Source organism: Alligator mississippiensis, chromosome 3, assembly GCF_030867095.1.
Source record: "Alligator mississippiensis isolate rAllMis1 chromosome 3, rAllMis1, whole genome shotgun sequence".
Taxonomy (NCBI): Eukaryota; Metazoa; Chordata; order Crocodylia; family Alligatoridae; genus Alligator; species Alligator mississippiensis.
Window position 1 is genome coordinate 218,295,754 of NC_081826.1, and position 12,816 is coordinate 218,308,569.

General features: G+C 41.4%; 1 long non-coding RNA gene across 8 annotated transcripts in view; it reads right to left on the reverse strand.

The window, feature by feature from the left end:
* Nucleotides 1–12,816, reverse strand: part of LOC109280822 (uncharacterized) — a 195,945-nt gene that overhangs the window by 31,613 nt on the left and 151,516 nt on the right. The gene's annotated exons all lie outside the window — the stretch shown is intronic.

The window sequence follows — 12,816 nt, forward strand, 5'->3', positions numbered from 1 at the left end:
GCAGTCCTCGATGGCTTGCCAAAACTCAGTAAGCAGACCTTCACCCAAAATAATTGCCTGCCCCTGATGTAGATGCTCAATCTCTAGCCCAGGTTAGATTAATTTAAAGAGAATAGAATGGCAGCTGTGATCAACAGGATGCAGGGATATTATACACATGCCCCCATTATCCCCCATTCACTGCATCAGCTTCAGGCAGGAAGGGAGGTAGCACAGAACGTGCTATGGGTAATGCTGCAATGCATGGGGTGCATCAGCTTAAGATTTGAGAGTCCACAGTTGACCTGATGTCCTTGAGAATCTCAGCCTACTTAGCAGGGCAGTACAACCTCTGGGCAGTGAAGGGCCACAGACACTCGCGATACATGCTGCACAGGCCCCATACCGTGGGATGCCCCTCCTGTTTTCCCTCTCATCATGCAGGCAGCCTGATCCCGTACCCATTCTGTGGGAAGCCCAGCTCTGCTCCTGCATGTGTATGCAGCCTGGTTCCTCTTCCCCCTGACTGTGGGCAACACAGATGCCTCCATCCCATCTCACTGCCTACCCCAGGAGCAGGGCAGGGAGCAGGAACTGGAAGATAGTGGGGGAGCCCCAAACCCCTGGCCACTATGGCATCAGGAGCAATAGAAGGAGTGGTGGCTGGGTGGAAGCCAAGGCACATGTTAACCCCTCACAGGCAGCAGGTAGCCTACAGGCCACTAGTTGGCTAGTCTTCCTATATACAAAACTGATCTGTAAACCAAAGCTAGAAATAAGACACCTCTGCCTGTCAGTGAGAAAATTATAACTTTTTAGGATCTAGATTCAATTTAGTGTCCTGGGATCAGAGCCCACCCTCCCAACTTCTCTGGCTGCAAACTCCCTTGGTACCACATTGGTGGGTGCCACTCCCCCCCAGCTGCTGCACCATGTGTGCATCCAGGTGCCTCCCTCCCCATTGCCACTATGAGCAGGCTCTTTGGCTGCAGGCTTCCCCAGCACTGCAGACTGTACTGCACAGTGCTACCCTGACCTACCCTGCTCCCTGGACTGGAAGCCAGGGGGAGCCCATGGGCCAAAGATTAACCCCTTGCAAGTCACCAGCTAGGCAACCCAGGCCTAGAGCACAGTGACTGCGTATACACAAGATGCTATTGCACAGTACTGTTGCGGGCACTAACTGTGATGCAACACTACTGGAAAAATCATTGCTACTGGGAAAATAATCACCCTATGATGACAATTATCTTGTTATTAGATACATGCTATTATGAGCTCTTTTATTTCTAAGAGTGCCAGTTCTTTGACTTCCAAAATCGTACCCATTTTTCCAGGCTTACAAGTTGCAGAATGAAGTGTATAGACAAGGACCTTGCCTCCTGCTTTTGAACTTAAAGTCACACAATTCTAAAAGATGTTCATGCAAGCACTGATTATAAATGTATTTTACACATGTATTTTCAATGTTCTAAATCCAACAAAAAGCAGCAAGGCAAAAGAGATGTTCAACATCTGAAGAAGAGTTTGAGTAACTATGTGGGGCACTCAGAAAATAGGTGCTATTGCAATCATTCATTTGTGCAATTTATACAAAAGGATGGGGCCATACATTTTAACACCACTGACAATGCTATTTGTTGACTTTGTAGATTGACCACCCATGTGTGCTTGACAACAATTGACAAAAGATTTTCTATATAGGGTAACTGTAGCTACAAATGCTCTTTCACTGCCTCCATTACCTTCTTTCAGCAGGTGTAGAGCTTTATAGCCTGTTACTACTCTCTCTTTTAGAAGTCTGGCTCCAAGCCTTCTTTGTTTCAACCCAGATGCCAGCCTCTATTTAACTATTCATTTAAAAAAAAACAAACCCAACAACAACCAACCATCTGGAGTAGAACTGACTGGGGAGGGGACTTATTTTTGTACCTTTTTTTCCTGGTCTTAAAGGTGAAAGGATTTGTCAAATGCAGTAATGACCTATCTTAGATCTAATAGACACTTCACATTAAAAAACAAAACAAAACTCCTTCAGAAGCAGAATCAAACAAAGACAGCAGAAGCAAGGAAGGACCTTTACAAGTGACAACATGAATTGGGGAAATATAAATCTACCCAATTATAATTCAAACAAAAACAAGTGAGAAACTGTACTCTGTTGAGGCACTATTGGCCAAGCATCTGGGCTTTGCATTCATGCATAATTAAGCTTTAGACAGCTGCAGGCTTCTACAGTGTAACAGGGCACAAGATATCATAATACAAAGTAAGATGAGTATCAGTGCTTAATGCTTAAAAGCAGTTGTTTTAAAATTCACATGAAGCATTAGACAAAAAGACATCAGCAAAATTAAACAGCATTCAAGAGGTCACTGAAGAGGGGTCTGGGACTCACAAGAAACAATGAAAATGATGTTTTCCCTCCCACCCCCACAGATTTGTGCAGCTTTTGTACATACTTTTGTTTTAAGTTTCCACAATATCCTGGATCAAAGCAAACAAGAAACATTGAACAACTTTCAGGATATTATGTTAACAATTAAAATGACCTATCAGTAAATACGTACAAATCTATTAGGGTATAGTGACATGCAGACAGCAGCTTTCAAGAAGATTAAATATTCAGGGAAGATAAAGCCTCTCCAGTGGTATTTTTAACATGTGATTTAAGCCCAGTACTCTCCTGCTTATGGAGACTGATCCCTTTCTCCATTACAAATCATATTTGGCATAAAGGCTGAGAAGATTGCACATTGTGATGTCAACCACTTACAGTCCTCTGTTAATAGTTGCTCCAGCTGTGATGATCTCATAAAATATTATTGTCACGGTGTAGAGAATCTGGCTATCTTTTTACTTTTATTCTCCTTTGAGGCTGCTTCTGTTGGGAAAGACTACTATATTGTGTCTGCTAATTGTGTTAAGCTGCTAACCAGTACTGCCTACTTTCTAAGCTGCATGTGACAGATAGTGTTGATATTCAAACGGGTTGTATACAGTAAAAATCATTCCATTCTCAAAAGCAAAGAGATTCTATTTTACTGCTTTGGTGGGTTGTTTTTTTTTTGATGCCATTCATCTATTTGACATGGGACCAAACTTGCTTCTTGGAGATTTTTAATGTGATTAATTGCATATGGAGGGGAACAGTTGCCTAAGGACAGGACTAGCTCTAGTACAATACAACAAAACAAAAGCAAAGCAAACCAAGGAATTAAAGATAAGCATCCCTACAAAAGACACACAACAAGAATGACTTTCCTGTACATGGTCCATTGATATCAGGGCTGCATTAGTTACCTGTGAGTGAAAATAATTAAAGTAAAATTGAGCAAAGGGTAGGAGGATGCATAGTCCAGAGATGCCTATTTGGTTCTTGTTGACAATATTGATTTTAATGTAGCCATGAAGCTGTCTTCACTGCTTATTTTTTTCCTGATATAAAATTAATTGCATATTGCATGAAAAAAATATTGTAATTAAGTAGTCTTTGTTTTGCTATTCAGCCATCTTTTTTCCTTCAGTCTCTAAGATAATGATCTATATAAAAGGCAAGTAATTAAAGAATAACCAAGGCATCAACAGAAGCACTGGGGTGAAGTTCAGGTTAATTGTATTTGCATATGTGATAATTATTTGATCAGTTCTGCTATACTGGTCAATCATGATTTCTCTCTGTTTCATCTTAATGATTTTGTGTGATATTTTCAAAATGCTCAGCTTTCAGCAGAGTTCGGCCAATACTGGGCACATTTGAACATTCTGCCCTTTATGGTCTTAGGGATTCAAAAGTATCTAAAAGCTTTCATCCACCACTCTTTTCATAATGGAGTACAAAAAATATTTCCTAAAATATCCTCTTACAGGATCCAAGGACTTTTAGTGGCTTTTGCATGGGTAGCTTTCATACATGCTTGCTAAACTTTTTGAACATGAGTAATCTTCACTTTTGTTAAAAAGATTTTCATAGTGGCTATAGACGTGTCAAGTTTAGACATAAGAACTGATTAATCCTTTATGTATGTCTAGCTGGTAACTTGAACCACCACCACAGTGATTCATCACTGGGTTGTATTTGGCACTTGAATGGGTGACTTGGTTATAATTTCAGTGATACTACTTAAATGTGAAATAATTCTGCAGATGTCACTTGAAATAGCTATTGAGGCCAATGGAATTATGCTAAATTCACATTCTTGTACTTAAGATTATAGTTTGGCCTGTGGTGTCATCTGCTGAGTAAACAGAAATGGTAGGTAGAAAAATATCAACCTGTTCTTTGGAAACAGAAGGCCTCACATTTCTAGTAATCATTGTGTACAATTTCTTCAGCATGTGCAAATCAAAATGCAGAATAGCTAATTAATCATCTTTAACTGCCAGAAACTTTAATTGTTTAAGCTTTCAGGTACTGATTACTTGCTGTCAATCAATATGCAGGACTCAGGAAACACTGATGACTTTATTATAGATGCTATAAATAATATTAAAAAATTAGCCTCATTTCTCTTAAAGGATTTGCATATTGCGGCAGAACCAGGCAAGTGAAACAATAGGGGCACCACCCAGAGCGTAGACACGTGTCTATGTTCTGGGTGGTGCCCCTATTGTTTCACTTTGCTATGTAGCAAAGCTTGAATAAAAACTGGATCATAGGGTCCAAGGTGTTCCTCTGAAGATCAGAAAGGAAATGCAGCAGCTAGGGCATTTAGGGCACAGACAGAAGTGGCAATTTTCACCCAATCTGGCCACAGTAAGTGGTGTATAGCTGTGACCAAACACAAGTGCACAGCTGCAGACACCTTAAAAATGGTTGATCAGGAAAAAATCTGAACCGTTATTGCATGAAGGGTCAGATGAAGAAGTTTTAAAACAGCATTTTCTTTAACTTCTGTCTGCACTATCTATCCAGCCTCTGAGCTGTTTTCAGAATGGGAGGGGGGAAAAAGAGAGCAGAAGGAGTTTGATCTGGGGCTTTCCCAGCCTCACCACTGGAGGGTGAGGCTGGGAAAGCACCAATTCATCCACCCCGCCCACCGGTAGTCAGGGCAAATGGCAGGGCAGGGAAGGTAGCTCCTCCAGAGCTACTGGGATCTTGTGTCGGAGGCAGCTTGGTCCGAAGCCAGGGCAGGATGTGCAGACTGCACACTTCAGGCAGGGACATACAGGCAATGGATCACAGCTCTGCCTTGGCCCCGGACCAAGCTGGCCCTGCCACAAGATCCCAGTGGCTCCAGAGCAATGCCCTGCCCTGCCGGCACCCTGCCAGTGTGCCTGGGGCTGGTCTCCTTGGCAACTCCAGCCTTGCACTATCACAGCACAGCTACAGCTGGGGTCTCCATGAAGACTGGCCCCAGCCATGCAGGCAGGGGCTGCCAGGAATTGAAGTCCAGCTGCCCTGGACCTGCCATTTTGCTGACTCCTGCCCTAGAAGGAGCTCCTTCTGCTCCACTTCCCCCTCCCATTCTAAAAACAGGGACAGATAGGGAGGGAGGAAGGGCAGTTGCTAGGGGAAACCGGCTGCAGGCTAGCACTCAGCAGCTAGATTCCCCTTCCCCATGGAACCAACAGTGAACTTCTGTTTGGCCCGGGGGATCAGTGTAACTCAGCATGCTTCCTGCAAAGTGTTTTCAGTTACAGCGGGGAGCTGCACCTCTGTTTGCACCTTTATTGTCCTTTGCCTAGGGCACTGGGAAAGACCAGAGAAGCTGAAAGAGAAAGCAGAAAAAAGGACTAGATACTGCAGCAGAATCGTTGATAACAAAGTCCTGAGAAAGAGGTATGAGAGAGAGTTTGGAGGCAGGTGCTAGCTGAAGGAGGCTTGGAGCTGTAAGTTATTTGATTCCTTCTGTATTCAGGGAAACAGTACTTTGAATATTCTTTGTAAAAAAAGAGGATGGCTCAACGTTATATCTGACTCCATCATTGGTCTCTCCTCCTAAAGAAACAACCCTCTATGCCCCAAACTTTGTTCAGGTCAAAAAGGGGTAGCAGGATGTAGCCAAAATAATAATTAAAAAAAAAAACATGATGTTTTTCTTACATTATTTAGAATATATTATTCTTTTATTGGCTGTGAGTGCATATAAATATCATAATACAGATTAGTTTTTATGTAAGACAGAAAGAGTAAGCGGAGAAAGAGAAAGAGACTGTATGTTTAAGTATATATCATAATAAATAATTCATAATAAATAATTTGCTTGGAATACTTTTTCTGCTGTTTTTGTTAATGAATAGCATAATAATTATGAAATTCTTATATTTCTGCTTAGGAGTCTCCTAGAGGCAATTGCCCTTTGTCAGTTCACATGTGCTCATGCCTAGGAGACATGTGCTCTATTGTAAAGACTGTTTCCCTTCATTTAAAATGGTATGAATTTAGAATAAAAGTATGTGGTTGTTCTCTGGATATTAAAAAAAAAATCCCCCCAAAATGGCCTTGATGTTAACTTAAAGCTCTTTAATGTGGTTTTATTTTATCTCTTTGCTGCATGCTTTTCCATTGCATATTGGGGGATTGGAGCTTATTATGTAGGATCCTGTTCTACTGCATTTATCCCTTTTCTTCTAATTCCTTTTATGCACAAAATTTACCACCCTGGAGCAGGGGTGGATCCAGAGAGGCATGAACACTGGATGTCCCCAGAGGCTGGAGGGGCAAGCGCCAACCAGGGGTCAGCGGCTACCTAAAGATGCTGCTGGCAGTGGCAGTGGCGTCCAGCAGCAATCTCAGACCGTCTGCAGACACCACTGGTGTCCTCCGTGAGGGGAGAGGGGTGGTGAGTGGTCACTGCCTGCAGGCGCTGCCAGCAGTGTTGGCAGCACCTTTTCACAGGGGGTGCATTGTCATGCTCAGGGGGTGCATGTGCACCCCATATGCGTCACCAATGCAGAAAGGATGCAGTGGTGTGGTTGCATTCCCTTTTTGAACCACATTGTGAAACCAGCAGTCGGGGACTTTAAGTTCCCACAGCAGGTAAGAATTATCCCACTGTTGCCACCCTTTCCCTTCCTCAGCAGCACTTCCCCTCCCATCCCCTTACCGCCCCCCCCCCCCCAGCTGGTGCAGGGGCACAGGAAGCTCCAGAATTCCTCCTGTCCTGTTCGAGCTGGACTGTGAGGGAACTGGAGACAGCAGGGGCAGCTGCAGGTGTGGGGACAACTTGCCTGCCCCAGCCACTGTCCCTGGACCAGCCTGGCTCCCTGCACAGCTGCTTCCCACAGCCCCAGCTGGAGCAGGACAGGAGCAGCTGGGACAGCAGGAGCAACAGGCAGGTCTCCTCAACCTCTTCCTACACCAGGAGGCGTAAGTGTGGAGGAGGGCACACTCTGTTGAGCAAGGATGGGAAGGCAGTGGGTGCTGAGAATTGGTGGGGAGAATTCTTACCTGATTGAGGGACTTTAGGAAAGTCCCTATCCATTGTTTCCATGGCACAGTCTGCTGTCAGAGGGGCTGGAAGGAGGAGTGTATCCAACACTCATAAGTGACTGGTAGGGGGTTCACAGGGGTGCATGTACCCCCCCCCGATGGGGCCGGTGCCCCCCCACTGGCCAACACTGATGCAGTCAGTAGGGCTGGTGCCCCCCCTGACAGGGTAGGTGGCTTCTGTGGGTCCGCCCCCAGATTCAGGAGGCACCAGTCACTCATGCCACCACTGCAGCACTAATCGCTGGCCACACCCCACTTTTTAAAATCCTGGATCCACTCATGCTCGAGAGAGAGATGGCTTTGGCCTGCTTAATGAATATCATCTTTCCAGAGAGGGTCAACAGGCCCTGGTACTGTACAGAATTGCTACAGTGCTGTTGTACTATGTACTTACACCTAAGCTTCTGATGGGGTCATAAAACAGCCTTAGTTCCTGCATCAGATAAATATTTATCTAGCTGGATGTAGAATTTCTAGATTTCCTTTCTATCTTTCCAGCCCTTATAACTGGTGTAAAGAAACCAAAGTAATACTCAGGATTTCACCCTCTATTCTGAGGCTATTGGCCTCTTTCTTTCTGTGGCTGCCAGTTTGCTCACTAGAAAACTTTATTATGTGTTAATGTGATTGTAAAGAGGAGAGTTAGATGACATGTTGTTGACTATGACTGATTGGTGAGTGTAGAGGAGACAAATCACATTTAACATTGTGTCAAATAAATGATTGAAATCATGGTGAAGAGAAGTACATTGCATGCCAAAACCGTGCTTATATTTGCATATGCTGCTGTGCCTTTGGTCAGTCCACACAGAATTACATTTCAGGCTGAACAAAAAATTGGGCCCACTAAATGAAGTCAAAATTTACACTGGAAACACTATTGTCCCATTGCCTGAGAAATGAAGTCTAGCATAGGCAATCAAATAGGGTGAAAACAATTGTAATTAATCCAGCCATTCTGTTTTGAAACAAAATGTTAAGGCCATTTTAAGAACTAAAAGCAAAGCATATGTTTCTGAGTGAACTATATGAAAATCTGTTCTTTATAGGAACTGTGTCCAAAAGGTTAATAATTTGCCTGTTAAGGTATATCCTCTTTTGTTACTGCACTGCAGAAGATGAATGAAAAATAATAATGTTAAGTAAAAATATTAGAATAGGAACCAGTCTTAACCTAATTCAATATGTCAGCAAGTTGAACAGCTATAGCCACTGAGTTCATTAGGGGAGATTAAAGACTGAACACAAAGACTTTGCCAAAGCTATGATTTTAATGCTTGATCATATCAGAGTCGCTGCTTTAGTAACATCATAACTTTATCCTAGAACCTTGTCTTTCCCTCAAAAACCCAGAGGATAATCTAACATTTTCTGGATCAGTTCCCATTTCCTGGATTACAACATCATCTTGAATATATTAATTTGATATATTGTGCCGAAATACCGTTATTCTGGGATGGCACATAAACATACAGTGAAGAAGATGTGATTTTCTTCTTTGTTCTGAATTCCAGTTTTAATAAGTGGATTCCAGCCTTATCTGGAGCTGGATTTCTAATATCAACAATTGTAATCTTAAAGCTAGACCAGAACTATGCACTGAATGTTATAGATTAAAATACATTTGTATGTATTTCCTTTTGTAATTCTATTTCCATTAACATTCAAAAAAACCTATCACAAATAGGCATAGTCATAAACATAGTATGAGTGACCTCTGGGAAAGTATATTATAATCATAAGGACACTGGTTTTCTCTAAATACATTAGATGTTCCTAAAGATGAAAAATTGATAAATCAAGTTTGAGTTTTTGTCAGACACACAGAAAATGAACTCGTGGAGAGTGGATCTAGTGGTAGTTCTCAGCTGGCTTCCTCAGAGCCCTGGGGCACCCTGAGATCCTTGCATGGGTGCCACAGGGTGTCACAAAATGTTAACACTGTTCAGTGTGAAAAATGAGTCACAGGGTAAACCCAGATGTTTCAAATAGGAATTTCAAATAGGATGCCAAATAGGAATAGTAATATCAGAAACACTGTGTCCTGTTACTATCTCTCTGAGTCCTTTGCAACAGACAAATGATTTTTCTGTAGTCAAAAATGGAGAGTAAACTAGGAGCTGGCATTTTCCATGGGTGTCTTGAGTCTAAAAATATTGAGAATCACTGATCTAATGATAAAGAGTACATGAGAATCCTGTTTCCTGGAAACAGCAGGCCTTAATTTGTACACCCTTGATGTTATATTAAGAGTGGCCAAATACTCTGTTAAACACATACACAGCTCCTGTTGATATTAATGGGAGTTGTGCTTGCATACTTTTGTGGGTCACATTTATTTAATAGTGCCATGCCCTTTCTAACCTCCACTGGCCAAGTTTCAGAAGGCTCCCTCCAAACACTTCAGTCATTATTGCAATTAAACTTGTAGAAACTGATTGGTATTTCTGATAAGGATAGTGCTGAATGGGCTATTGCCATCAACTGAGCTGAAAATTGGTGATTTGTCAAGATTCAAATTTAGATTTTTTGTTTAGCTTGAGTATTAAGGTTTAGTTCTATTTTGAAGAGTGCTTATAAAATGTCATTAAAGGGTAAACAGAGTAAGATGGATATTATATGCCTATGTTGGGCAAAATGAAATCCTGTCACAAAAATAACTTAGACTATCAGATCTAATATACTTTTAAAATTTCCAGTTTTCGATGCTTTTTTTGTAGAAGAATTTAAAAAATTAATACAGATAAGGCTAGTGAGTGCAATCTGGTAACTGCATGTGCATCAATCACAGATTGAACTGGACATTTGTGCGCATGGATTAGAAATATACATGTGCATGCATGTGTGTGAGCTGGTGCAAATGCAGAGTTCTTCAAATCTAGCCAAGATTAATTCTTGCTGGCTGGTACATCAATACCACTAATAAAGATCCACTTTGTGAAGTCCAGTCATATAGCTCAGTTAGTTAAATCTTGGTGCTAATAACACTAAGGTTGCAGGATTTGATCCTGGGTTGGACTAGAACAGGGTGGGCAAAATGCGGCCTGGGGGCTGGATGTGGCCCACCAGGCCATTCTATCCGGCCCATGGGGCCCCTAAAAAATTTAGAAAATTAATATTTATCTGCCCTGGGCTGCCTGTCATGCGGCCCTTGATGGCTTGCCAAAACTCAGTAAGCGGCCCTCTGCCCAAAATAATTGCCCACCCCTGGACTAGAATCTGGAAGATCTCTTGAGGTCCTTTCCAGTCTTACTTCTCTCTATGAAAAGTCAATTAAGAAGGGCCTCTTTCACATACAGATCTATGGAACTAAAAATCCTCTTTATTGTTCTTATATTATTTTTGCAATAGTAACAGTAGAAGTGTAGCACATCAGAGAACAAGCCATGGAGTAGAAAGTCAGTGTGCTAGCTACTGTATCTGCGGACAAAGGGTTTGTTTTTTTTTTACTTTTCTCTCTCTCAAGCCCCTCTGAAGTGATTGTCTTGTGGATGGAGTGTAAAGGTGATGTCTTGTATCATTCACATTCATTAAAGTTTCTATTGCACTTGTCACAAGAGTTTCAACCTAAGTATTCTCACATGTAAAAAGAGCGTTAACCTGAAAGACCAAATTAATTCCTGATGTAATGCACTGAAGTCATGTTACAACCAGGATTAATGTAACCCAATGTGATTACAGCAGTGAGAATTTGCTGCTGGGATTTATCTTCAGTCTGCATATAGACACAATAACAGTTGTCTTTGTTTCTGGAAAGCAATTGCTGTTTTAAGAAAGAAAACAAGCTTACATGGATGATCAGAAATCATCTTTCCTTGCCACAGAAAATAATAAAGACTCAGATTTCATTGAATATCAGTGAAAATGATTTGTAAGGAGCCCCAGGCCCAAAGTGAACACTGCAGTTAAACTCAGTCTGAACAGTAGAGCATAATGTTAAAAAAATCAATACTAATATTGAAAAGGCAGCTGGTCACAATAAAGATAAGACATTGTAACTCTAACATTAGGAAGCTGAATCTGTTTTGAGCAGCCCAAAACAAATTAAATGGAATAACAGACTTTTTAATTTATTCTTGGGGTTGTTGTTTTTTTTTCGCTTACTGTCAAATCCTAAGCTTTTATTGAAACTTAGTTAAACCACACTGTCCTCCTAAGTAAATATTTAACTCCTGCCAGGTTTAACAAAGGCTGGTGGGATTAACCTAAGAAAATGCCTATAATTGGAGTTATTATTACAATTAGACCTGTTCATGTCAGAGTTTTATGGTTCTCTTAGATGGTTTTACCAAAGCTAGTGAGATTAATGTAAAAGAAATGCCCAAATTTAAGGTCATTATTGCAATTAGACTTGTTCATGTCAACATTTCATGGTTTTATTAGAGAATGATTAATGTTTTTCTGCCGGAGCAGGGAGTTTATTGTCAGCTCTAGGCTACATGTCATCAAATCAGAATTTAGCTGTAATATAATAATATTCACCTAATTGTTTCAATCAGTTATTCTGTAGCAATTTTTATCAACCTAAAATATGGAAAGGAGAAAGAATTGGTTCTAGTTATACACCAAACAGTGGTTCCCCTCTTTCACCAAAAAATGCTAACTAAGAAGCTTCATTAACTATACATGTCAAGTATAAATGAAGCAATAAAATGTGGAGTTTAGAATACACATATATGGATGTGTTTGAATTAAACTATTCACCCACCCAAAGAAATAAAGGAAATAGAAAACGGGACAAAAATTCTAGCATTTTACAGAGCAGCACAGGGAGACTGAACTCAATCACAACTGTACATATACCCAAATAGTGAAGGGTTGATTTTACAACCTACAGTAGATCAATCTGTCTAGCAGCAATAGTTGCTACATATTATTTGGAAAAAAAATTCTAAGGAAAAAAAAAAAGACAGCATTGTCAGTAACATTCCCATTTGCCTCTTCACTAGCAGAATCTGTTTGCTGAACTGGTTTAACCAGCTGCAGGAGGATCAGCCTGGTAGAAGGAGGGTGCATCTACACATCGTCATATAGCAACATTGGAAGTGCTAAAACATGGCGCAGTAACTGTCTGTACTGTGCCATACAGGTGACGCACACTTAAAGTTCTCCACTATGTCACCGTAGCACCGTGCTATAAGCAGGGAGCGCGCTGCTAAGATGACATAGCTAGTGATCACATGTAGACCCACATGATCGCTATGTCGCTGTAGCACACCATAGGACAATGTGTAGACATGCCTGGAGTTTCCCAAGAAGCTGACAGGAAGCACAGTAACTCCTATGCCCACCGTCCCAACCTGTGACTATGCAGAATGTAGCTGAAGGAAATTGGATGTGGTTATAACTTCCTGTGTGCAATATAATCCTCAGGTGCTGGTTTGATCCTTTAGGGCATTGTC